At 47.1% G+C, this 26,632-nt stretch overlaps 1 protein-coding gene across 9 annotated transcripts in view; it reads right to left on the minus strand.

Annotated features, from left to right (window-relative positions):
• Positions 1 to 26,632, minus strand: part of DPF3 (double PHD fingers 3) — a 252,853-nt gene that overhangs the window by 174,420 nt on the left and 51,801 nt on the right. The window contains exon 1 of one of the 9 annotated variants that reach the window (XM_070513946.1): positions 12,654 to 12,675. The exons of the other annotated variants lie outside the window; for them this stretch is intronic. The gene's annotated coding sequence lies outside the window, so the exon portion shown is untranslated. Of the gene's footprint in view, positions 1 to 12,653; positions 12,676 to 26,632 lie in introns of those variants that run through there. 9 annotated transcript variants of the gene reach the window in all.

Raw genomic sequence — 26,632 nt, forward strand, 5'->3', positions numbered from 1 at the left:
TGAGGGAAGGCCCTGGGGAAAAAGAGACCTTGAGAGAGCACCATCCCCACCTCCTGCTTGGTGCCTGGAGCTCTGTTCGATAGAAGATACCGGGAAATTCAACAAGAATTTAGCAGGACCTGCCCATGAGTCCAGATGCGAGATGCTAAGTAAGATAGCGAGCTCCATGTTATCTTTGCACCTGCAGGAGTAAATTCCTTGCTGTCCAGCGGGTTTCCTGGCAGCCCCTCAGTCTCCCCTGCTGCCTCTGGAGGGGGGTTTGTAAAGTTGCTCCTGGTCTATCTGAGTGACAGTCATTCATTCATTTCACCAGTAAGTGTTGAAGGAGTGCCTGCTCCATGCATATGGCACCATGTGAGAACCCGCAGAGAGTCAGCGAAGGACTGGGTGCTGCCATTAGAATTCCAGGTTTGAGTCGGGCTCCTCATTTACTTGCTCTCTGACCTGTTGACCTCTCTGAGCTCAAGAATATTGAAGACATCCTACTTTGTGGCAAAAAGTCTAATTAAAGTGTAAGGTGTATGGTGCCTAAAAGCTAGGCTTTGGAGACATTCAGCTCTGGCTCCACCACCGAGGGTCTGTGTGAGCTTCTATCTCCCCAGTTAGAAGTACTAACTTTCCAGAGTCCTTCTATCACAAGGAATAAAGAATAAAATGCACCTGGAATCCTTCACTCCATGCCTGCCATGTAGCAAATGCTTACTAAATGACAATTAACGAACTGCCCACTAGTTCCGCTAGCAGGTTACTTTGCTTCTATCAGGCCCACTCACTAAATAAACCAGTTTGACATGAACTACGTGACTGTCAGCAAATACCTCCAGGTCCTATCCATCCCCAAGAATCAGAGCTGCTGCTCAGCCCAATGCAGACTGACCCTTCCACGCTGAGGCCTGAGGGGCCCAGCAGAGACACCCAAAGATCTAGGTTTCTGATCAGAATTTCCTAGAAGGATATTGTCCAGAAACACGGGTTTGAGTTTACTTAGTGCAGAAAGAACACCAGTGTGAGACCCAAGCACTCTTCCCCAAACTCAAACTCATTCCCCTGCATGTTTTTCTCTTATAAACAATTGTGTGTTACTTTAAATTGTATTTGATCAATTTGGGTTACAGGTTATAATCAACAATCTTTATCATGAATCTTTCTACCTTCCCATTTTGTAGATGGGCAAACTGAGACAGGGACCAAAGGAACAAGGATTTTATCTTACGCAACATCATGAGTCATTTGATTCCATCACTGAAGCATCTCAGAAGAGGTTAAAAAAAAAGTTTTGGAATTTGAATCTCAGATCTTCTGCTAATTAGCTGTGTGACTTTAGGAAAATCGTATAACTTATCTGAGCATCCCTCTGACAGGAAATTTTGCCTCTCGTGACTATTGCATAGGTAAATACCACATGAAACCCTTGGCATGTTGGATTTATGGAACACTTACTAAGTCTCAGACACCACGCTAAGTATTGTATGCATATTAATTCATTTAATCCTTACAACAACTCCATGAGATAGGTACTATTTATGATTTCCATTTTCCTAGAAAGTATACCTTTTGAGAGTAGGGATATTTTTTGCATCTTCAGCCCCTAACTCAAACACTCTATGGGTGGTAAATGCAATCTACAAGCATTATTGCTAATAAAAAGAATTATGAGGTCAGTTGAGTCTGGAATCACCCCAGAAAGCTTTATGAAAGTGGAATCTGAAAGGTAGTTAGAATTGGAGAAAAGGAAGAAGGAGAGAGGGCAGGTCTTCCCAGTGGGGTAAGGTGAGATGTGGAGAAGTGACAAGAGAAACAAGGCATGTAGGAGACAGGACTAAGCATCGGGCACGGATAGGAGACTAAGTAAAGCTGCCTTCCTGCAGCTGAAGAGGATGCTAGGATACACTGATCAACTCGCTTTGGCCAACAGAATACAGTGAAAGTTAGGTTGTGCCAGTTCCAAACCCAGGCCTCAAGAGGCCTTGCAAGCTTCCACTCTGCTCTCCTGGAACCCTGCCTGGTTGCTTGGCCTACGAACAAGCCTGGGCTCATCTGCTGAAGGAGGAGCAGAGACGTGGAGCAGAGACGTGGAGCGGAGAGAAGCTGGCCTGACTGAGGCTATTCTAGATTAGGCAGCCCACAACCTACCCAGCAGCAAACCATCGACACATAAGTGAGCCCAGCCAAGACCAGAAGAACCACCTAGCGGAGCCCAGATCAAATTGCTAACTCACAATAGCAAGCAAAATAAACGGCTGCTGTTTGAAGCCGCTAAGCTTTGGGGTGTCTTGGAAAGCAGCAAAACTAATAGGAACCAGTGTCTCTTTCATCTCTATGTCCTCAACAGCCAATACAAGGCCTGGCATATAACAGTTACACAGTAAATGCTTCATGAAGAAAGTATTGAATCAACGAATCAACAAAACTGTGAATTAATGAATGACATGCAGGAACGCAAAAACTGTGTAAGATCGCCTAATTCTATTGAGATACTTCGGATTGAGGACTATTTTCTGATTGGGTTAACGGATACCTAGTAAAAAGACCCATTTTCTCTATTCTCAGTCGACAGTGTTTTTCACCAAGTTTAGTCAAGTAAAAAAGAAAGTTTCAGATGAACTTATAGTGTAGGATGAGTTGATTAAAAAACTAGACTAGCTGTTTAGAGATCTGGGTTCTAGATGCAACTCTCCCAGGAACTGAAAGATCGTGCTAATTCTCTTAATTACCATTTCTACGTCTGTAAAATAGATAGTAAAAGAAAATCGCCCTTTCCTGTCAACTTCACTAAGCTGCTGTAGCAAATGAGACAGGCTGTGAAGGCTCTTTCTTGAGTGCTTTCCATCAATAATTCAGCCTCCTCTATAAGCAGTTTTACTTATTGACAATTTCAAGTGTTTTTATAAATATATCCTTTTATGAGTTTAATTTACCCTTTTTCCATCTTCCTTTTAATATTCTGCTCTCTGGTCACCATATTTTCAATATCAAACAAAGAAAAAAAAACCTAAGGTAGGAAACAGTTAAAATTATCCTTGATGACAAGGAGAAAACTGTTGCTCAATCCGAAAAGCGCTGGTATTTCTGGCACAGAGGATTACACGTGACTAAGGTCAGACCTGACACCTGCCTGATTTACTCCCTGGGACCAAAGTTCCAGTGGAGAACTCTGGGTCCCCACTAGGCCGCACCAGGGGCTGCCAGCTGCTGAGGATGCAGCCTGGTCCCCCTCTCCCTTCAGTGGCTTCTGCCCGGGGTGGGAAGTCAGAGGCTCCAAATTCCAAGTAAGGCTCTTCCCTGGCCTCAGTTCCTGCATTGGGCCACGTCAGGGGCTCAGTGTGGCTGAGATCTGAGCCCACATCTGGCACCGGTGAAGGGAACCCCCTCATCTCGGCAACTCCTCCTCCAACAGCGGAACCTGGTTGAAAGCTCACTGAGAGTTCCAAGCACTTCGGGACCCTCTTGGGTTACTGCCCTCTCCCAAAACTCCAAAACCCTTTAAAGTCACAGCTGTGGAGTAAACGTCAGGTTTCCTTTTACCCCAGCATCTCAGAAGTGTGTAGGAGGCAGTGCAAGACAGTTTGTGCCCACTGAGCACTGGGCTCTCCTCATCCTGTGCATAATGGGGGCTGGACAGAGGTCGGGGGTGCCACTACTCAAGCTAGGGGGTGGGAGTGAAGGCGTGGGCAGCTCTGATCCTGCTCAGTGTCCGGGGTCTTGCTTCATAGGGCAATTGTAAGAACCCAACCTTCCATCGATCCACCCTCCCTGTGGTAGGCGTGGCTGTCTGCCTACCCAGCTGCCATTCCACCTGCTTCCAGTAACAACACCTCCGTTTTCCTCCAGGGAACCACCTCTCCCCTACCACCAGCCTGGTAAAATCAACCTCACTCCTCCTCTCAACGTTTTTTTCCTTTTTTGGGGGCTGGGATAGATTCTTCCTGAGCTAACATCTGATGCCAATCTTCCTTTTTTTTCCTCCCCAAAGCCCCAGGACACACTTGTATATTCTAGTTCTTCTATGGGAGCCACCACCACAGCATGGCTACTGACAGGCAAGTGATGTGGTTCTGTAACCAGGTACTAAACCCACAGCCACCGAAGCAGGGTGCGCCAAACTTTAACCACTAGGCCGTCAGGGCTGGCTCGCCCCTCAACTTTTGAGACAGGCTGTGACTCACCCCTCCAAATGAGGAAACCACCTCCCCAGAATTTGGTGATTGCTTCAAAGGTGAACATGTGGTCTCAGGTAGGCAAATTAGGGTCAATTCTGGAATTTCTGTGGGAAAGAGGTTCTTTCTTGCTCTCGGTATGGAAAAACTAATAAAAACATGTTGCTGAAGCTGCTGGGAGGGCTGTCTGCAAAGGAGGCCAATGCAAAGGAAAGCAGGATTGAAAGAGGAAGGGGGATGGAGGGAGCCCCGAAGACCTCTTTGAGCCCCTAGACCCAGCCCCAAGTGAAGCAGACGCATGCCTGAACTTTAAGCTACCTGAGCCCCTACATTCCTCTTCATGCTTAAGCAGTTTGAGTCGAGTTTCTTGCCCTTGGCAACCTTAAAAAGCACATTCCAGAGTTTGGTTTTACCAACAGACTCTTCACAAGGCTGAAGAGGCCAGGGGCCCCACCCAAACACCTCTAGGCTGCTCAAACCCAAATGCTTTTGAGATAAAGATGGATCACTGTGGCCATCAGGTGCAACACATCAAACCTGAGAGGTAGTCAAAGTCAGGGAATGTTGGAGAGGGCAGCCACAGTCCCCGCCACTCTCTACTGTCTTTACCAAGCACGTTTTCCTCATTTACTTTACCTGCCTTGTCCTTTTAAGTACAGGAGTTTACCATTCCTGATTGGAAGGGTGGATCGATTGATCAGTTGGTCAACCAATGGATGAATTAATGGAGGGATGAGTGGATGGGCAGACAGGTAAGTGGCTATGCATTTGCAAATTGAGCCTACGTACAAACAGGCATGACAGAAATAAAGAATAAAACTCTCAGGCCACTGCAGTCAGGGGACCATTTGATAATAGGGGAAAGAAATAACCACACACTTGCTTCCACGTGGTTTTGGTCTTTGGAATATGGGAGGATGACTCCCTGGAGTATTGCATTGACTGGAGGATAACACTCACCCCACAGTTGTTCTCCTCCCTAGCCAGGGGGGTTAACACAATCCCACCAATACTGCAGCCCGTGGAGAAACCATTCCTGGCATTCACAGGCAGCTTCAGCTGATGAAAAACGGGCCCTAGGCAGTAGCTTCTCCTCAATCCCCAGCATCTACTGGGATCTGGGCAGGAGGCACAGAAACAGAAAGAGCTACAGAGGACGCAGGTGCTGTGTTTGGCAGCTGAACTTGTAGTAATTGCAGGCAGATGTCCATAAATGTATCCATGAGGCTCTGGCCTTGAAACAAGGATATGAGGAGTCCAAGGTGACCATGCAAGGACACTAAGTGGCTCAAGGAACTGAGAAAAGACAGAAAGATAGTAGCAAGAGAGACCAGGCTCAGAGCCAAGACAAGGCCTGTCCGCCTGCCACCTGGCTGAAGTCATCACCACGACCTCAGGGAGGTAACCGGTGACACACAGAACCTCACTGTGAACTGTGCACTGTGGTTGTGGATGCTCACAGTGCAGGCAATCGCTTAGGAAAGCATATGCCGTTCACTCTGCTATGAATCATACTCCCCCCTTTTGTTGTCTTTGTAAAGTCATCACAAATTTCTGAGCAAAAGAATCCTTCCAGGAATTGACAAGGAGTGATCCCATAGCCAGGTGTGTTCAGCTGTCTCTTTGCTCAGGATGTGGGTGCCCAGCGGGGACAAAGCAGGGAAGCGGCACCACTACCGAATGCGCCTGGACAAGGCCCGGCCGTGCTAGGTAGGCCACCCTGACATGAGGCACAAAATGCAGATGTGAGGGCTCTGCATCTCATCCCTCCTTACAGCCAGGGAAGGAAGGCACAAACCGTGGGAGAAAATAGAGCCGCGCACATAAGCACTGCGAGGGTGCAGAAAAAGGGTAGCTGCCGAGGGGTAAGGAGTACTAGCTTCCTGGGGAATAATCCTTCACGGCGATTCCATCTCTGCCAGGCATCCACCTTTGGGGTGACTCGGTCCCAGAGCCGAGGAAACTGGAGCACGGATGAGCCACAGAAAATCAATTCCTGCTGAGGAACAGAGAGAGCGGCACCAACGGCAGCACGTGGGTACCAGCAAGCAAATGCTCCCTGGCCTGCTGCTGACAGGACAGCTGGGTGTGCAGGACTGTCAGTGGCCCCCCTGAGACACCACAAAACAGACAAGACACTTGGTCTCTGCCCTCAACATGCTCATATTCGAGAGAGGCAACACGACCAGTGAGTGTACGGTCACAGTAAACTGTGTACAACAGGGAGTCAGGAGACCTGACTGTTGCTTTGGGCTTGAAGGCCATCAGTAGGTCTTCTGGGCTTCCATTTCCTCATCTGTAAAGGGAGACCCCTCACAGCTCGTCAGTTCTGTGAGTTCCTGGTTCTCGATGAGCCGATTTCCAAGGCCTCCCAGTGTCCACACGCTCTGCTTTTGAGAGTCACGCAGATATTAATGTTCAGAATTAGCTCCCAGGAGCGGGAGCAAAGATGCTGAGCCCCCAGCTTCCCGTGCCAGCAAACACCTCTAAGCAGCCCCAGGCCTGAGACACACTTTTGATGGTCCCTGACTACATGGGTTTTCAGGCCTGGGTGTTTGTTTTAACTTACCAGGAGGAAAGAATTTGGATTCTTTTTAAAACATATACAAAGGGAATGCACTTGTTTATTTTACAGAATGTATTTTCAGATACAACTGGGGAGAAGCGAGGCTAAAGCCATTCTTTTCTCTTGGCTCGTGTGAATGCTATTCCTCCATGGTGATTTTTCCAAAGACCCCAGATGGCAGAGATCTCTGATCTCTTGTCTTCTGACCTGTCTCAGTTTGATCCTGGTCACGGGACACTGTTACATCCTCCTTCAGGACCTCAGCGCTCCAATAACCACATTCTGCCATCATCACCCCCGTGGGGTGCAGGTCCCTGCCCCACTGCCCTTCTCTCTACCCATGCTCACCCCACCCAGTAAGGTCACCAGATAAAATACAGGACTCCCAGTTTAATTTGTGTTAGACAAAGAACATAAATTTTTAGTATAACATTTGCCGTCCCAGGCAGCACAACTGAGGCAGGTTCCTCCCGAGGACAGAAAAGGCCTCCTCTCCTTCAGGCTGTGCTCACAGAACCTCAGCCCATGACCCTTGTCTTCTCTGGTTTCAATGAAGCCTGCCTCTGCCTCCTTCAGGGTGAGGCATGAAGGCCATGGCTTCCAAGGCTCATGGTAACATAGGTAGTAGTCATCCCATTCAGATGCCAATGGTGCTTGGTCAAAAAAACTGCTATGGCTGGAGTTGGAAACGTTTCTATGCATGACTACCAGCCCCAGTGCAGAAGAGTCTGGTGAGAGGGGGAGAGAGGCGAGAGGGAGAAATGTGAGACAGATATTACCATAGAAATCTCCGAGGGAGCTCTCAGCCTAAGAAATGCACTACCAAAAAAAAAAGGTATTGCCTGCCAATGGCAGGCACGTGGGCCATGAAGATGCAGTTCTAATTTCTAGCTGCAAGACACAAGCCCAGCATGTCACCTAGTCCTGGATTCCATTCCAGTGTTGGGCCCCACTTGACCCCAATAACATCTGCAGACCTTTCACCTGCCCACCTGGGCATCTACAGTAGAAGCTCCAGGAGCACAGGACTGGTGCCATTTTTTTCGCATCTCTATAAACCCACGATCTAGTCCAGGAGCCAGCCTCATGGCAAGCACTCAACGAGCTTATGGTGAATGAATGAATGAATGAATGCCTATGTTATCTAATATGTCCCAGAAGTTATCATGAGCTTCGTAGTACAAGAGGCTCTGACAACTCAGTTGAGAACCACAAACATGTCTAGTGAAAGGGGTTGGCCTAGATGACCTCTGAGGTCATCTACAATACTGTAGGCCCTTGAGCCTGTCATACTCAGGCAAATAACTTCACTGAAAGAATTTTAAACACTTCCTTCAACATCCAGAGTTGAAGTCATCAGACTGTGCCCAGCACCCAGTGATAACCCTAGGAGGAAAGGGTACAAAGAAGCCAAAAACAGGAACTTGATGAGGGACAAACAAACACGAGGGACATGGGGCAGAGGTGGGTAGGGATCCAAAGAAGGAATAAGAAAAATAATTCTGGATGTAGTATGGCTGTCCAGGACACACACACTCACATAAACACAAAGATCCTCCTTCCAGATCCACACTGCATTCCCCCCCAGCCCCATCCCAACATTCAATGACAGTGCTTCTTTGTTGAAGAGAACAATAGGTACATTATGCCAACCTATAATTATCCTAGGAGAAGCGATAGCGAAGTCAAGGCATTACGTGAACATTGGAATACTGGATACCATCCCACAAGACCAACAACAAAACAACAACAATCCACAAAATCCCCAATTTTAATAAAGATTGAAAGCTGCCCCAAGCCAGGACCCTTTCACATTTATATGAGGCTGGGATTTTTTTTCTTTTCACACAATTATTTAAGTACAAGGCCTTCTTTCATTGGAATTGATAGAGTATTGGGGGAAAGGGTTGGGAGTTGTATTTTTTTTTTCATCAAGGAAGCAGAAAGTACAGGAAGTATTAGGAGGGCACGAGAAAATGCCAAGGCTAGGGTCTGACACACAGGAAGCCCTCAAAGGTGGTTGAATCTGATTCTACTCAGTGAATCCATTCCATTAATAACAAGATTCCTCTTCACTACTCCAACGAAGCTAGTTTTCCAGGGACTTTGGTGTAAAACACACAGAACCCTGGGTGGTGTCATAAAAAGGACAGTGACCAAAAAAAAATCAGAAGATCTGAAATCTCCTCTCTCTGCCATGACTGTTTCTTTGGTTTTTTCAATAAATAGGTGTTCCCTATCTGTCACATGCGAGGCATCGAGCTAGCAACCGAGGGAAATAACAAAGTAGTCGCTTTCCTCTCTGTGCCCTAGTTTCCTGGTACGCAAAGTGAGATCCCCACCAGCCCTGGAGACAGACACAGACACAGACACAAACAGACAGACACACACACACACACACGCCTCTAAATTCAAGGTGCAGCCCCAGCCTCCCATGGGACCTGCCTCGACAGGCCATCACTGAGGGAGGAGAAAGTCTGCTGCTTCTAGAACTGAGATGAAGTCTGGACTCAGAGAGCAAAGGGGCAGAAGCGGCATCTTTGGAAGTCATCTTTGGTAACAGCAAGGGTGTGGAAAATAGGACTGTTTTTTCCAAACACGTCTCCGGTTTCTAAGAAAAAGATCTCTCTTCCCTCTAAGGAGGACCCCTCCTCTTGAACTACGGCCCCACGCGTTCCATTTCTTCTGGACTCCAGACAGAGCTTCTTCCCTCTCAGGCACCTTGGGCCTCCACACTACTCAGGCTCCTTTCCCGTCACCTGCCCCACACACCAACACACAGACGGCACGATCCTTCTTTTAAATCGTCAAAGGCCCTTTCCGGCAATGACCCAACCTCATTCCTTACATTCCCTGAAAAGCTCCTCAAATACGCAGTATTCTCACCTGTCCATCCTCCTCAGCTCCCAAACATCCTTTCTCAGAAGCCACTGTTTCAGTTACTAATTTCCTCCTTTGTGCCACTTCCTGGTCATCATACCGCTTGACCAAAATTTGTATTGACCACGTATTCCTTGAAACTCTCAGAACCTTGATTCTAGCATTTGGTCCCCTCAATGCAAGTTCCCTGAATCCTGTGCCAGGTGGTGGGAATCGGCAATAATAAGACCCACTCCTCACCTCTCTACGCATCTCTCCATATCCACTATCTTGGCTCCAACTCTCCCCTTCCACCTGCCGAGGGCTTTAAAGGACACAAGTTGCCTTCACGTTCAGCTCCTCTTGAAATAACAAAGTGCCGTCCTGCCGACGCTGGAAAAACATTTTGCATTGTAATAAATGTTTGTCCACTGGGAAAGAGGAGAGCCCATTTTTGCAACCAACACTTTTCTGCAAGTGTGGAACCCCTCTCATGGAAGTACAACCAAAGGACTCCTGAAATGTGACATGATTTTGTGTGTCTTTCTCTCCCCAGATTCTCCACCCACGGCCTCGCTCTCCCTCTGCACCTTACAAGGGTTGATTGTGTCCGTCTCCTCTAAGCTGTGAGCTCCTACAGGCCATGGAATAGACTGGGCTTGTTTTGGTCCCCATACTGCCCAGTGCTTAAATATTTGGTGAAATACAGCAAGATCAGGGAGAAATTCAGCACCAAATCCCATCTTGACACCACTCCTCAGGATAGCCCATCCCTTTGGAAAACTGTTCCCAGGTTTACTTCTAGCACGGCCCCAAGGGAGGAGTTGCTTACCGATGGGGTCAAGGAGGTGCTTTCTCTGACCCTGGACATTTCAGAGGCCATCACCACACCACGCTAAAATACCCAAGCAGGCCCACCAGCTGGACATCGGGGACCTTGAAGGAAACACTTCACCTATTCAGGACACAAACTAAAGGAGTTTGTGTCACTTAGCGATTCTGTAATTGCCTTTCTTACTTATTGTACGCCCTTGGGCAAAAACCTTAAGATATTTCTTTGTTTTCCCATCAATAAAATAAGGATTAAAATACCTGTCTCCTGGGGTTGTTGTGAGGATTGGACAAATAAGCAGTATTACTGTTGACAGGTTAGAAAGCGGGCGCCATATTGACTCCAACATAACTTTGATACTGCCCTCTGACTTGGCTGGTTTGGGCAGAAGGATCTTTCAACAATGCCCAAAAAACAAGCCACTAAACTTTCAGCTTTTAAAAAATTCCAGGTAACATGAGAGAGAGACACTCTCACTCCCTCCCTGAGGTCACCCCACCCAGACCTCAGGGATGGAGAAGATAAGCTCAGAGGTGGGGTAAGGATGCACTGGGAGTTGGCAATGGGGTAAAGGTCTGGGATAGAGTGGAAATTAGGAAAAGAGGAGGATCAAAGATGGAAGGAAGGGCTGAAAAGGGGGAGATCAGAAAGGGAGCAAGGACCAGCATTGCAGGGAGGCAGAAATGACGTGAAATTTAGGACCATCTGATTGACGCTCACATTAATAATTCCAGTTTTTCACGCTGCCCCACTACGGCCTCAAAATGTCCTGCTTTATGAAAGGGGAGTGGGAGGAGGAGGGCAGGGAGAGGAAGAACCTGAACTGAGTGAACGTTTTTAAACAAACAAGACATTTTGAACTCAAGTAGTAAAAGTCACTATGCTGATCAAATCCCACCAGTCCTTTTCCACAAATGGGACTGGCAAGAAGGTTCTAGGAACTAGCTCAGCCTGCAGGATTTAAAGTGCCTGGCGAATTTTGCATTCCAAGGAGCGGAGTTTTCCAAATTAAAATTTTAATAGTGTGTGAAAATAGTTCATCATTTACTTTCAGGATGAGGTAGTGTTTAGAATGTCCGCCTGGAAATCCAAGCTGGCATTTTCAGGGATGCTGTCTATTCCAGGAGGGGGAAAAAAACCCTCCCAGAAGCTTTTTGCTTGCATCCAGATCCCTGAGGTCTTGAACCCAGAAAGAGAGAAGGGTCCAAGCAGCTTCTCCCACAAGGGAACTAGCCAGAGGTCTCTGGGCTGATAGGACGTATGTTTTGGAAGCCATGACTTAAATTTTGATACTGTTGGGAGTTCAGGAACAATCCTGTTGATTTGGGTTCCAGCCCCAACCACACCACCTACTTGCTGTGCAAACTCAGGCAAGTGATTTCACCTCTCTGAGCCTCTGTTTGCGCATCTGGTTCTACTGGACAAGCCTAACTTGGCACCGCCTTTCAGCTCCGATATTCGTTCAGTCAAGAACTGCGCACTGAGTCCCTACTACAGGTCAGACACCCTTCTAGACTCTGGGGATCTAGAAGCAGGTTCTGCCTTTATGAGGCTTAACTTCCAGCTCCAATGTGCTAGGAATCCTAAGAGCCTGTGAAGACAAAACTCTGCATGACGTGCTTGTACACCTCAGGAAAGGAGACGCGGCAGGGGCTCCACAGGCGAGAACTTAAAGCTTAGGAGTGAGCGAGGAATGGTTGCCCAGTCAGCAAATAGGACAACAGCGCTTCTTCCTTCAGATTCTTTTTTAAGTTGCTGGAACTTACTGTTTTGGGGGGGAGGGGTGTCCGTTTTTTGGAGGTGGTGCTTTTTTCTGATGAGAGGGTGCAAATGCAGCTGTAGGGACAGGAGAGTGAAGAGCCGCAAGGAAGGCAGAATGAGTGCAGAGGGAGACAGACGCCCTCAGGGAGAACCCGGTACTTCTGCCAGGGGCACTCGAAGATTTCATTCTGGAATATTCACTCCCTTTCAGTCACGGGGAAACTTTAGCATCATCACCAAACAGGGCTCCAGCCGGCCCAGCCCTGCCCCAGCTACTGCCTCACAACACCAGACCTGGTCCCTCCACCCAGGACTTGGGGCAGAGTGGAGCAGGGGAAGTACATGGGGGACTCCAGAAAGGGTAAGAAGCCAGCGGGTCAACGCAGGCCACAGAAGCCAATTGCCCTCCCTCCACCAGAACATCGGGGCCACTCTGCACCAGAGAGAGAGAGGACACGGGGCTGCAGAGCACACATACCCCACATTTCAGAGCCCGGTCTGGGGTGAGTGGCAGGTTCTCGGCAGCCTGGGTGGAACAGGAAGGGAAGCAGGCCCTGGGGAGGAAGCAGTCCCGTGGGCGGTGGCTCCCAGCCCTCTGCGTGTACAGGGGTCACTGGGGAGCTCCTTTGGAATGTAGATTCCGGCCCCACCCAACTCTCTTCTGATTCAATGATCAGAGTGGAGATCAGAATCTGACTTTTCCCTCAGCTCTCCAGGTAACTCGGATGCAAGTGGACCATTGTCCACCCTGTGAGGTACCCTGTGGATAAGAGAGTAAACTTGAGCTTCTAGAAACCAGTGTCTAAGTCCCTCACTAACTGAGTGACTTTGGGCAGTTTACATTTCCTTTATTTCCTTTCAAAAACCTCAACTGCCCATCTGCAAAATAAGGATAACGAAAGTAGCTGCTGCTTAGGGTGATTGAGAGGAATAAATAAGCAAAAGGATGAAAAGCACCTAGCATTGTGCTGGTCCATGGTAGGAATTCAGTAGATTCCCTCTTATTATTGAGGGGGTGACTTTTATAAATGCCTTCTTCCATGTCAGCCCCTTCCTAAATTGGGGCATGTCTCAAATCGAGAGCAGTGAAGCCTCCAACGCAGAAGGCAGGGGCACCAAGGTATCCCTGTGCCCTCAGGACCGGCAGCAGCACCTTGGCCCAGGAATACACACTCTGGACCCCGCCAACTCCAAACACGCTTACTGATGTGCAAGCACCCAGGGCAGAGGGGGTCCCACAGGATAGGGGTTCCTCCATCAGAGATATGCCCTGGAAGGAGACTGTGCTGTGGAACAAAAAGGAAGAGGGAGAGGAGAAGAGAATCTGACCCACTTTCACCCCAGCGGCATCCCACATGGGCCACTGTGCCCCCGAGCTGCAGAGCTGAAATGGAGGGTGAGTCCTCCATTTCGTATTTGGGGTTAGGGCATTGCAGGAAAAGAGGAGCATGAAAATGAAGGGGTGTGAAGCGTTAAGAACAGGTACCGCCTTTGGGTCTAAAACACAAGTGGAGTGATTCTATTGAACAGCAGCTACTCAGAAAGGAAAAAATAAAACTAACTCTAGGAGACAAAGGCCCTCCAAAATCCAAGAATGGTAGTCGAACATGGGGGTCCTCACCCAGCAACCGCCTGCCTCTGCATCAGAAGAACTCTTTTCCCAGCCAGGCCTGGCACACTGCCTTGGTCTTCCCTATCTTCAGCTGGCCCCTGGGCTCAGAAGACCCCTGCCCACAATGTCTGGAAACAGGATCATTGCAGATGTAACTAGTTAAGATGAGGCTATTAGGGTGGGCCATGACCCAATATATCTGGTGCCCTTATAAGAAAGGGGAATTTGGACACAAAGACACACACACACAGGGAGAACACCATGTGAACATGAAGGCAGAGATCGGGGTGATACTTCTACAAGACAAGGAACACCAAAGGTTGCCAGCAAAGCACCAGAAGCTAAGAGAGGCTTGAACATATTCTCCTCACAATCCTCAGAAGGAACCAACCCCACCGACACCTTGATCTCGCACTTCCAGACTTCGGAACCAGGAAGCAACAGATTTCTGCTGTTTAAGTCTGGCATTTTGTTACAGCAGCCCTAACAAACTAATATACCCATGGGCTTGCTTTTCTTCACCACACTGATCAATGCACAAACCAGAAACTTCCAGAAAGTCACCATATTTACTTCCTATTCAACAAACCAGACATCAAGCAAGAATTCAAAGATAAGATATAGTCCCTGCCATCCAGGAGCTCACAGGAATGCAAATGTTTGTCACTTTACAGTTTATAAAACACTTTCACATGCAGAGTCTCTTTTGATCCCCTGACCTTATATGGGGGGGGCGGGGGTCATGGGATTCCCCCCGTTCTGCAGATGAGAACAGTGAGTTCTGGAGAGTGATGACTTGCCCCAGAGCACGAGCTATAAGTGGCAGGGAAGCAACAGCAGCAAGGTCTTCTGAGTCAGAGAAGAGGCTCGGTGGGGCTGTTTTCTTTCACTCTGTCTTGCTGCTTCTCTGGAAGTCTCAGAGCCCCTTGCCTCCCCTGCTAGCAGAAGCCACAGCACTGAGGCAACTGGAAATAAGTTGCTAGTATCCAAGATCTGTTCCAAGGAAGCTCCAGAAGGCAAGAAGGCAGGCCTGCCAGGGAGAATAGAGACTGGTGCCCTCCACCCACCTCTCTCACGGTCCCTGGCTCACTGATGTGTGCCTACCACCCCCCCTTGCCTTCTCCCTACCCCCACTCCAGGCCCCAGCCACTCCTGTCTCCCAGGCCAGGCAGGTTCCGGGTAACGGTGCCGCCCAGTGTTGTCAAAATAGCGAGCAGCTGAAAAGAATTCCAGAATGAAATCTATGTGCCTCTGCAGCCTCCCAAGTGGCTACAACTGTGGCGGCTAAACCCGCTAATGTGCTAAGCATTTTCTGGCAGGGCCAGGAGGCAGCGCTGGTATTTTGGGAGCTGGGAGGGGCTTGGAGGCATCATCCTTGGCAAGTCCCGGAAGGAGGTGGAGGCAAAGAGAACCAACCCAGAATGCTTCCCATGAAGTCACTGAGAGCCACCCGAGCTGCACTGGAGGATTCCTGGAGCGCTGCTGGCGGGCAGAGAGGGCACTCGGCCTGGTGGGCAGGGCTGGCCGGGCACAGAGGCCTTGCAGCCTGGGGAAGAGGCCTCTAGAATGCAAGTTATGGTGGAGGCTTTTTCTGCTGACGCAGAGCACAGTGTCATGCTGTGCCCAGGCTGGGCAGCCAAGGGTCTGGCCTATCTCTGTTTGCCTCTGAGTTGGCAGGGGCAGGGCCCATGGTGACCAAACAAAGGACAAGAAGCCAAATGCCCAGAGGCGAGCAGTCAAGACGCCCTGCAAGGGTCTGAGGAGAAGGGCACTCCAAGTGGGTGGGGGATTGGAATAGGTTTGGAGATAATGGGAACCTTCATACAGGGTGTCCTGATTTCCAGACACCCTTGAGCTCCTCGCAGCATGAGCTTCTCCAAGGTACTCTTGTCATTCAGGGGCTCCTTTAAAAACATGAGACCAGGAAAGGAGCAAACCCCCAAATCTGGGATCAAAACAAGGTCCTGGCGTTCCTTTGTCCCTGATGACTCCACACTTCTTGGACAAACGAGAGGGTTTTGAGAGTTAAGAGGAGGTGTTGGGGCCAAAAGATAGAGCTGGTAAGGAATTCTTTCCCGGGGAGTCATTTGGTGGCAGGACGTGGTTGAGTGCCGAGCGCGCTGCCCAGGTGAGGGAGAGGTGGGGTCATTCTGGGAGCATACAAGCCAGTAAAATCCTGACAGGATTCCATCTGGAGGGGAAAAATCCCAACTGATAGAAACTGCTGAGAGCCTGCAGCTTTTAAAGCCCTTCTAGCAAAAGCATCTTTGGAAGCTTTGCAAACCCTGACCACGCAGCCAGTCAGCCGCAGCCCGGCCCACAGCCCTGAGAGTGTTTCTGCTAAATCAGAACAAACCCACTCACAAATATCTAGTCCTGACCTCCCCCTGGCACCCATTCCTTTCCTGTCCGCAGGCCTGCCTTCCTCAGATATTAAGTTTTCTCAGAGCAGTGGGAGAGAGGGCTGCAGGGGCGAAGGGCGCCGGGGGGCCGGCCGGCAACCTCAACTCTGCTACTCGCTAGCGGCTGACCCTGGGCAAGCATTTCACCTTTCTGAGTCTCATTTTGTAATCTGCAGAAATGGAAATAATGAAGCTGCGACTGTAGATTTGGTGGGAGGACGAATGAGATCACGCATGTAGGGTGCGGAGCACAGAGCCAAGGGGGCTCCACCAGGGCTGGTGCCCCTCCTTCCTCTCTGGGGCCCTCCAGCACCAGAGTCGATGGGCAGAGGATGCAGATCAGTGGGAGTTTAATTAAAAAGCTGAGCAGACAAAAGCATCCCGCTATAAAACGACCAGTCTCGAGTTTCATAGAACCCCCTGGAATCACGGACACCTGCCCACCCCACCTCCCTTCCCCCATCTCCACCAACTAATAGCCTCTCGGCTGGTAGACTTATTTTAGCAGGGCCGCCGTTTTACAACTCCAGGTGAGCGCCATCTTTGTTCTATTGCATGTGCCCTGAAGGAAGCACCATTCAATACCTTAGCATTGGAACAGGGCCCCAGAGTGAGCAATGTTGCACCCCTACCCAAGCCCTTTTTGAGCGTCACTGCCTTCAGGAAGCCTTTTCTGAGGCTTCCCATGGCCTCTCTCTTCTTTGAATGCCAACAGTATTTCATCTGGACTTCTCTCACGGAGCTCATCAAACTCTGCCTTCACCATCCTTGGGGTGTGTTTGTGTGTGCGATCCGGCAGGGTTTGCATCTTACCTTTCTATTCCCTGCGGCAAGGAGGCACAAGGCTCCGAGCACAAGGCTAATTCACGTTGTGAGGCCAGCGTTAACCTGATACCCACACCAGTCAAAGACGTTGCAAAAAGATTTTTTTTCATTTTAGAAACCTTAACCCTTACCTCACACCCTCTACAAAAATTAACTCAAAATGGATCATACAGCTAAATGCAAGAGCGAAACTGTAAAATTTTGAGAAGAAAACTTGGAAGAAAATCTTTGTGACTTTGGGTTAAGCAAAGATTTCTTAGGATACAGAGAGCACAAGCCCTAAAAGAAACGATTGAATACTGGACTTGATCAAAACTTAAAACGTCTGCTCTTTGAAAGGCGCTAAAATGAAAATAAAAACAAGCCAAGACTGGGAGAAAATATTTGCAAAACATATATCTGATAAAGGACATGTAATCAGAATACATAGAGAATTCTTAAAACTCAATAATCAGACAATGACCCAATTTTTTTAAATGGCCAAAAGAACTGAACAGACATTTCACAAAAGAAGTAATACAGATGGCCAAGAAGCCTGTGAAAAAATGTTCAACATCATTAGTCATCAGGAAAATGCAATTAAAATCACAATGAGATACCACTAAACATCTATTATAATGGCTAAAATTAAAAAGACTGACAATGCCAAGCCCTGGCAAAGATATAGCATAACTGGCTCTCTCACGCACTGCTGGTGAGATTCCTAAATGGTACACCCACTTTGGAAAGCACTTTGGCAGTTTCTTATAAAGTTAAATATACACTTATGACCCGGCAATCCCACTCCTAGGCATTTGCCCAAGAGAAATGAAAACATATGTCCACACAAAGACCTATATATATGAATGTTCATAGCAGCTTTATTCATAATGGCCCAAACTTGGAAACAACCCAAAGGTTCATCAATTGGTAAATGAATATGCAAGTTGTGATACAGCCATACAATGGAAGCCATCCATCCATGCAGTAACAGGGGCGAGCCTTAAGTGCCTTGTATTAGTTTCTTATTGCTGCTACAACGAATTACCACAAACTTAGTGGCTTAAAACACCACGAATTTATTATCTAATAGTTCTGGAGATCAGAGGTCCAAGGTCAGTGTCACTGGGCTAATGTCAAGGTGTCAGCAGGACTGGTTCCTTCTGGAGGGTCTAAGGAGAAAATCTGTTTCATATCTTTTTCAGCCTCTAGAGACCACCTGCATTCCTTGGCTCATGTCCCTTCCTCAAAGCCAGCAGTGTAGCATCTTCCAATCTCTTAATCTCTGCTTAAAGGAGGTGTCTGACCTAAGGCACCGAGGCATGGTGAGCTTGTGGAACTTACAAGTAGTTCTGTGGTTCCAGGGTGTATCACGTGACATTTCAAAAGTGAAGAAACTGAGACTCAGAGAGACCAAGTATCTCACCCCAGGTCTAGGACATGATGAAACCAGGTTTAAACCCAAGGCCTCTGAATCCAAATGCAGAGTTTCTCCCGGTACGGTGAGCCCTCAGATGTCCCCACCTTAACTTTGAAGGCTGGATGGGCATTGTGACCATGTCTCAGAGCCCTGCACCCCTCCACACTCCATGGGAGATGGCTGCTGCCTCTGTACACCTCATCAGCAACGCAGCCTGCGGCATCGGATGACCCTGGCTCTCTCCATCTCCCCGCCCCAGGACCGGCCAATTCCCAGGCCCGGTTTGATGAAACTATTGGCTTAATGGGATGAATATTTGCCTCCTGCTTTATATTGGTCAGCACTCTTTGACTTAGGTTCTTTTCTTTGGCCTTCCCCGCTGTGTGAGGCTAAGGGTGCAGATATTATCGACCCCATTTAACAGACAAGAAAGCTGAGGTACTGATGAGTGTGCGAGCAGGCTGGCCACACTCACACAGCAAGTGGGTGGAAGCCAAATCAGAGCTTACTCCGGGTTTCCTCCTCCCTGGACCACAAGTGCCTGTCACTCAGAGGACAGAACCGGGGCCAGCCCCCCAACCTGGCTGGGCCTCACCTTCCTCATCTCCAGGACGGGAAGTGGGGTGATGTCTGCCCTGCCTATCACACCACGCGCGAATGAAAACATTTAAAAAGGAAGAAGCACAGAAAAGCACTTTGGAAACTTTAAGATGTCCAAAATACAGGCAACTGTTCTGATTATGCGCTCAAGGAATGTCACAAATTTTCTCTAAAAGTTTCTTTTTAAAGTTTCTTTTATTCCCCCTGAAAGCCAGTTTCTCCTCCTGCCTTCTTTATTTCTGGTTAAAGCAGAGAAGTTCTACTCAACACCTCAATTTGAATCTCAAGATCAATCTAATTCCTCCTTCTAGCTGCACCCTTGCTGAAATCAAGAACTGGGAACTCCCCGCCCGCCATCCACATCCCATCGTCGCTGTCGCAATCAATCCCTCTTTAAAGCTAGAAATTGCTAGTACCCACTTTCAGTCCTCATTCCTCTGGTCTCTCCCCAATCAGAACCAACCTACACGATGCTAGAGCAACCCTCCCATGATAGTTCTCAGTGGCTCATGACCCCCAAGTGGACGGAGTCCAGGGGTCCTCCACAGGCTGCCCCCGCCAGCCTCTCTGGCTTGTCACAACTCCTCCCCAGGCAAACCCAAGTGGTCTCCATTTCTCAAAAGCTCTACCCTCTTCCCATCTTATGTCACCCCTGGGAACTCCCTGGCCCACTATTCAATTAACTATCGGTGGGGGAATCAAATTAGTCCCTCAACTCTTAACATAAACCTAAACAGATTCCAAGTGAATCAAAGAACTGAGGTTTAAAACAAAAAAAAGAAACACTAACTAAAAGAGACTCCAGTAAATTACACAGGTGACTGACTCTCTCTCTGATAGCTGAAGGGAGGGTGGGGGGTGGGGGGGTGGCGCGGGTTCCAAGCTAAATAGCAATGAAATAAGTCAGAGGTTAACAAAAAGGAATCATAGTTAACATCTACTTATTTTTACTTATTTTAACTGGGTTTGTATTAAAAATAAATAAAGCTCAAACTTGACTTCACATAATTCACAAAAAATAACTCCAAATCGATCATAGGATTAAAGTAAGCGCTAAAATTTAAAAACTTCCAAGAGAAAACAGGGAAAAATCCTCATGACTTTGGTGTAGGTAAAGATTCTTAGGACACAAAAAGCAAGAACCACAAAAGGAAAAGAATAATTTGGACTTCACCAAAACTAAAATTTTCTGCTCTTCCAGAGTCTGTTAAAGACAGGAGTAACAGTTGCACCACAGTGTGAGTGTAATTAATGTCAATGAATCGTACACTTAACACGAGTAAAATGGCATCTTTTATGTCACATATATTTCACCTCAATAAATAAAAAGACATTGTTAAGAAGATGAATAGGCCAAACACAGACTGAGAAAAAGTGTTCCGAGTACCTATATGTGACAAAGGACCAGATCCAGAATATATAAAGAACACTGGCAACTTAGTAATAAGACAAACAATCCAGCTTTTCTAAAAATGGGCCAAGATTTGAACACACTTCACAAAAGAGCACAAACGGACAGCCAACAAATACATGAAAATATGCTTAGTATCATTAGTCATCAGGAAAATGCAAACAAATACTACGAGATATCACACCCACTAAATAGCTAATGTTAATAAGATTAATAATATTAAGTGCTGATGAAGATGCATAGCAACCAAATGCTCATACGTTGCTGATGGGGAAATAAAATTGTGCAACCACTTTGGAAAAGAGTATGGCAGTTGCTTATAAAGAAACATGGGCTTGCTCTATGACTGGGCTGTTTCATTTCTAAGCATTTACTCAAGAGATGGGGGGAAAATTATGTCCACAAAAAGACACATACACAGATACTCATAGCAGCTTCATTCATAATAGCCAAAAACTGGCATCAACGCAAATGTCAATCAACTCGGGAATGGATAAAAAAATGTTGGTATATTTATATAATGGAATACTCTCAGAAATAAAAAGGAACAAACTACTACTATATACAATAACATGGATAAATCTTTTTTAAAAATGGCTGAGTAACATAAGCTATATTCAAAAGAATACATACTGTGTGATTCTATTTATATGAAGTTTTAGAATCAGCAAAACTGATTACAGTGACAGAAAGTAGATCAGTGGTTGCCTTGGGTCAGAGATGGGGCGGACTGCAAAGAAACACAGGCAACTTTTGGGGATGATAGAAATATTCTGTTGTAGTTGTGGTTGCATAAGTATACACATTTGTCAAAACTCATAGAACTATATACTTAAAACAAGTACATTTTATTGTAGGCAAATTATACCACAATAAAGTTGGTTTAAAAAGAACTTTTTAAAAGTCAAACCACAAACTGGTGAAAATATCTGCCACATATGTGACAGATATAACAAATCAATATCCTCAATATAGAAAGTGCCCACACAATTGATATAAAAAATATTAAGACCTTAATAGATAAAAGGTCAAAGGACACAGACAAGCCACAAAATAAGAATAGCTAATAAACAAGTAAAAACATTGAAATAATGAAATGCCATATTTCACACACCAAATTAGCTAACTTGTTTGTTTGTCTGTCTCAATAATAATGCTAGTATTGTAAGGCAAGATGGGCATTCTGCTGGTGAAAATATAAATTCGTACATTTCTGAAACACAATTTGGCAACAGGGGTCCAGAGCCTGTACAATTTCCAGATTATTTGACCTACTTCTACGAACTTATGCTAAAGAATAACCAAAGATGAGCAATCAAAACTAGAAATCGATATGCAAGAATTTTCTACTGACTTAGGACAAGCCACTGGGCTGAGTAAATATGGATACATGAATATGATGAAATATCAAATATTTGTCCATGTTAGGAACTTCACAAATGCTTCTTAAATATACTCAATTTATGTACTATATAAGAATTTAGGAAGGAGTGAGATGTATTGATTTTTTCATTACAGCAAAGATTGGAAATCACCTAAATGTCTACCAAGAGAGGTGGAGTTAAGTAAATTGCGGTATATCCACACAATGACATACTGTGCATCTGTTAAAAATAGGACAGACGTATACCTATTGATACAGAATAATCTCTGAGATATATTGTTACATTGAAAAAGCAAAGTGAAGAAGAGTGCTTTGGAATGCAACTATTTGAAGGGAGACAAAAATAAAAGGATAGCTATACATCAATGCTCCAGAAAGAATAGGGCAGAAACAAAATGCATAGCAGTGGTTGGCTCTGTATTGGACAACTAGGTCCAAGGTGGGGGAACAGGGGTGGAAGGGACACCTAGATTTACTTTTCTCTCCTGGTTTATTCTTCTGCAGTGTTTGAATTTTTACCACATAGAGGTCTTTCTTTTTCAAAAAATAACTGCGCCGCCCCCCCCAAAAAAAAACACTTATTTTAGAAGAAGGAAGGAGAATGTTATGGATTGAATTATGTTCCCTCAAAATTCATATGTCGAAGTCCTAACCCCCCGTATGTCAGAATGTGATCTTATTCAGAAATAGGGTCATTGCAGATCTAATTCGTTAAAATGAGGTCATTAGGGTGGGCCCTAATCCAATGTGACTGGGGCCCTATAAAATGGGGAAATTTGGACACAGGCAAACACATAGGGAGAGCACCCTGTGAAGATGAAGGCAGAGATCCAGATGATGCTTCTACGAGCCAAGGAACACCAAAGCTTGCCAGCAAACCACCAGAAGCTGAGAGAGGTTTGAACAGCTCTCCCTCACAGTCCTCAGAAGGAACCAACCCCACGGACACCTTCATCCTGGAGCTCTGGCCTCCAGAGCTGTGAGGCAATGCATTTCTGCTGTTTAAGCCCCTCCATTGGAGGTACTTCATTACAACAGCCCTGGCAGACGAATACAGGGAGAAATATTAACATGAAATCAAACAAAAAATGGTAAGGTTCACAAAGACCAAACCAACCATCCTGGAAACAAACATCGCCCACATCTTGTCCCATAACCAACTCGTCGCCTACCCCGCTCCCATGCCTGTAGCTTGGTGCAAATGCTTCAGACACACACTCACACGCATACACACTCACACACATACGCATACATTTAACTCAAAATGTAAAACAACAAGCAAAGGCATCCAACTTTATTACAATCCCACGCATCAGTATTGCCCCCACCCACCTAAGGGGGACTGAGCCATTGCCCTGATCCCTTGGTGTTGAGTTAAAAGCACTGGAAGCAAAGAACATACCAGAAAACCCCTGATAACTCTAGCTAGTGACTCAGCTTTTGTCTGTGGAATGGAAACTATCCATTCTGTCAGTGCCCAAGACATCTTCAAAAAAGGAAGCTATGGTTTTCACAACCGTTCTGTAGATCTATCAACGACCAGAGATTCTAAAGGGTGCCCAGCTGTGCACCCAAAACAGAGATGCTCCCAGAGCAAGAGCACTAACAGCAGGATCCTGCACCATCTGCCTCCTCCACACCTCCAGTGCAGGCTCCAGACCCCCAACACCTCACCAAATTTCCCAGCAGCCCTTGCTCCATCAGTCTAGAATCTTCTTTCCAGAGGCCTTTCTTTTGCTCATTCCTCTTTCTGCCAGGACAAAAAGCAAAACGGAGGGACACTAAAGCAAAACCAAAATCTTGGTCATAAAAAACAAGTGAACTGGGAGTGTGGGGGAGGAGCTCACAAGACCCTTTCACTGAGGTTTCAAAATGGCAGCCAACTAAACCCTATTTGTCTAAATCTGCTCACCCAAACCTCCCTCCCATTCTCCAAGGGGTGTTCATAATTATTAACACAGCCACCTGCAAATGTAGAATCTGGATCTCCCTTCTTTCAAAGATTAGAGAGGTGGGACCATAAAGATTAGCTCCCAATGCCAGAGAAAAGGCTGGAAGGGGGAGAAAGAGGGGAGAAGAGAGACCTTCACAGCAGGCAAGGACATGGTGGGCTCGCCCCATCCCATATCTCAGCTGTTATGCATTCCCAACTGGCTTGGCCAACATCCAGAGAGACTCCAGGCTGGTGAGTCTGTGAATGTGAGGCAGAGATAAGCAACGCGAAGAGGGGGAGCTCACCCACAGCTATATATGGGCTGCGGCGCAGCTGTAGCAAGGAGCCAAGGGAACCTTCCATTTCCAAGACATCTCTGCACTCAATCCTGCTCCCCAAGATTAAGAATTCTCTTTCTTGGCTTCCTCCCACTCCCTGAAATGTAACTAAGCAGTTATCTTGAGAACATGAAAAGTCGGGGGATTTGCTATGAGTTTTTTAACGTGTTAAAATCACGTTGACCCTAGATACTCGTTTGTAATAAAACTGGGTGAGTAGGAAGCTCCATTCTTTCCTGCATTTCTGGGACAACCAACCAGCACATGAATTTGAGAGACAGGGAGGGGCCGATCTCCAACCCTGTCCTCAGCAGGTGGTAAGCTTTGAGAGCTCAGAAAAGGGTTTGCTTCCTTCCAAAAGGAGGCTGGGACCTTGGGAAGGGTGGACACATTTGGACAAACAGAAATAGGAGGAAAGCCTTCCTGGAGAGGGAACAGCATGAGCAAAGCCTCAGAAGGGGGTGGTCCTTGTCTTGGCCATGAGGACGGCTGAGGATGGGGCAAAGAAATGTCTCATAGAAACTGAGGGATCTGGTCCTGGGAGCTTATCCACCTTCACCAACTCGAGGACATCCCTGAGTTTGTCCTACGTACCTCCAAAACGCAAAATCCGGCAACACGGGGCCCCAGCAAAGTCTGGAGAAAAGGAATGTCTGCCTGGAGACTTGCACTGGGGTCAGACGCCCGGAAAGAATTCCTAGGATGATTTGGTGTTGTCCGAGATGGATTTGGAGCCACGGTGGCTGAAGAGAGCTGTGGCTTTGACCTGGGGCTGCCAGGGCTGGTCTGTGGCAAGCTGAGGGCACTTTCATGTCTGCAGACTTCTGCCCTAGCTGTTCACCAGTCTGGATCTCCTTTCTTTATCTTCCCTGTTCACTGAAATCCTTTAAAACCATCTCCTCCCAGAGCTCTCCTGATCCCTCGTTCAGAATTAATCCATTGCCCTTTATGCTCCTTCAACAAGTTGCTTGTAGCTCTATTTCCATGTGTGCTTACCTGACTCGTCCGATCCTTAATCTTACTCCTCTCTAGATATAAACTCTCAAACGTCAAGAACCAGGTCTTACGCATCTTTTTGACCCCCTAGCACCAACTTTTCCAGAGCAGACACTCAGTAAATACTTACTGAATTAAACATACAGACCTATAAGGAGTGACCTGGTATTGGCTTATTCCTACGTCCATTCATTCATTTGTTCAACAAACATGTGAGCGCCCGATATCTGCCAAGCTGGTTCACTCTCTCTCTGGCAGAGCACACTCAAACTCTTTAATCAATTAGCTAAAAAGTAAGCTTCAGTATCCAGTATGAGGGTTTCTTTTCAGGTGCAGGACATAGAAGATCCCACAGGATCACTGAGCAAAAACCTGACCACTGCAAGGTAGGCGCAGCCTATATCTGTCCAGATGGAAAGTCACACCCTCAAGAAGTCCCCTGGGGGAGACAGATTGTCTGGGATGTGGGAGAGGGCCCTCAAGGGCTCTGCCAGCCGACCCAGGGGACCCCTAGATATACCTATCACAGAAGATGGCGGAGTTAAGATAACCCGTTCATCTACGTGTACAGTCCTCTGCGGATGCTGAGTCAGAAGCTGGTACCTGGGTGGGAGAGAGCTCTAGGAAGTCTTCTCAGCGGAGCAGATGTGGTCCTGGAGGTGGGAGGGTTTGCTGAACCTCATAAGAAAAGGCTGCCCTTCTCAGAGATCGCTAAGTGCAAACACTTGAGAAGCTGGTGTGTCCAGGAACTGCTCTGCCACGGGGGAGGAAGTGGGGTGTGGGGAGATGGAGGGGCTAAGTCAGGGACAGTCATTTATCTCCGGTCTCCTCCAGCTCCAAAATCATAGGCTTCTAATCTGAAGCTTGCCTGGCAACGACTTGAAAAAGTTGTCTGAGACCAGGAACGTTCGGAGAGAAAGTTGAATAGTGCATCAAATAATAACCCAAGAAGAAATTCTGAAGTCAAAACAAGGGATAAATTTTCCTTATCTCCCTAAGACATGCATCTAAGCAGCTAGCGGCTGTCTGCCCAGCCTGGGAAGATGATAGTGGCTTTTAATGGCCTGTAAACAATAAGACCAGCCTTTGTAATGAAGTTTAGCCAATTAATCCTGAGGCCTCCTCCCTGCACTCTGACCGCTCCTCGCTCCCCCTTTCTGTGACAGGGCAACCTTTGGGGCTCTGAGAAGTCAAGGGAGCCAGCCCCAAGATGCAATGCCTCTGAGTCCTCAGGTGGTGTCTGGAGGAGAATCAAACAGGTGGGCTGACAGTGAGGGTTGCCCAGAGGGAGTGGCAAAGAAAATTGCCTCTATCCTGATCTGGGTGAAAGAAAGAAGAATCTGTCCTTTCAGAAAATACGAAAAACAAGAGAGAGACATGATGCACCAAGGAATTGGTGCAAGAGGTAAACTTCGTTCTTCCCCGGTGAGCTCATTCATTCATTCAGCAAACATTCATGTACACCTACCATGGTGTGAGGCACCTGCAGAGGGCACAGAAGTATACAAGGAAAAGACCTGCCCTCGATGGGCTTCCAGTCCTGGAGCGGAGCTGGGA

This window comes from Equus asinus, chromosome 7, assembly GCF_041296235.1.
Source record: "Equus asinus isolate D_3611 breed Donkey chromosome 7, EquAss-T2T_v2, whole genome shotgun sequence".
NCBI lineage: Eukaryota > Metazoa > Chordata > Mammalia > Perissodactyla > Equidae > Equus > Equus asinus.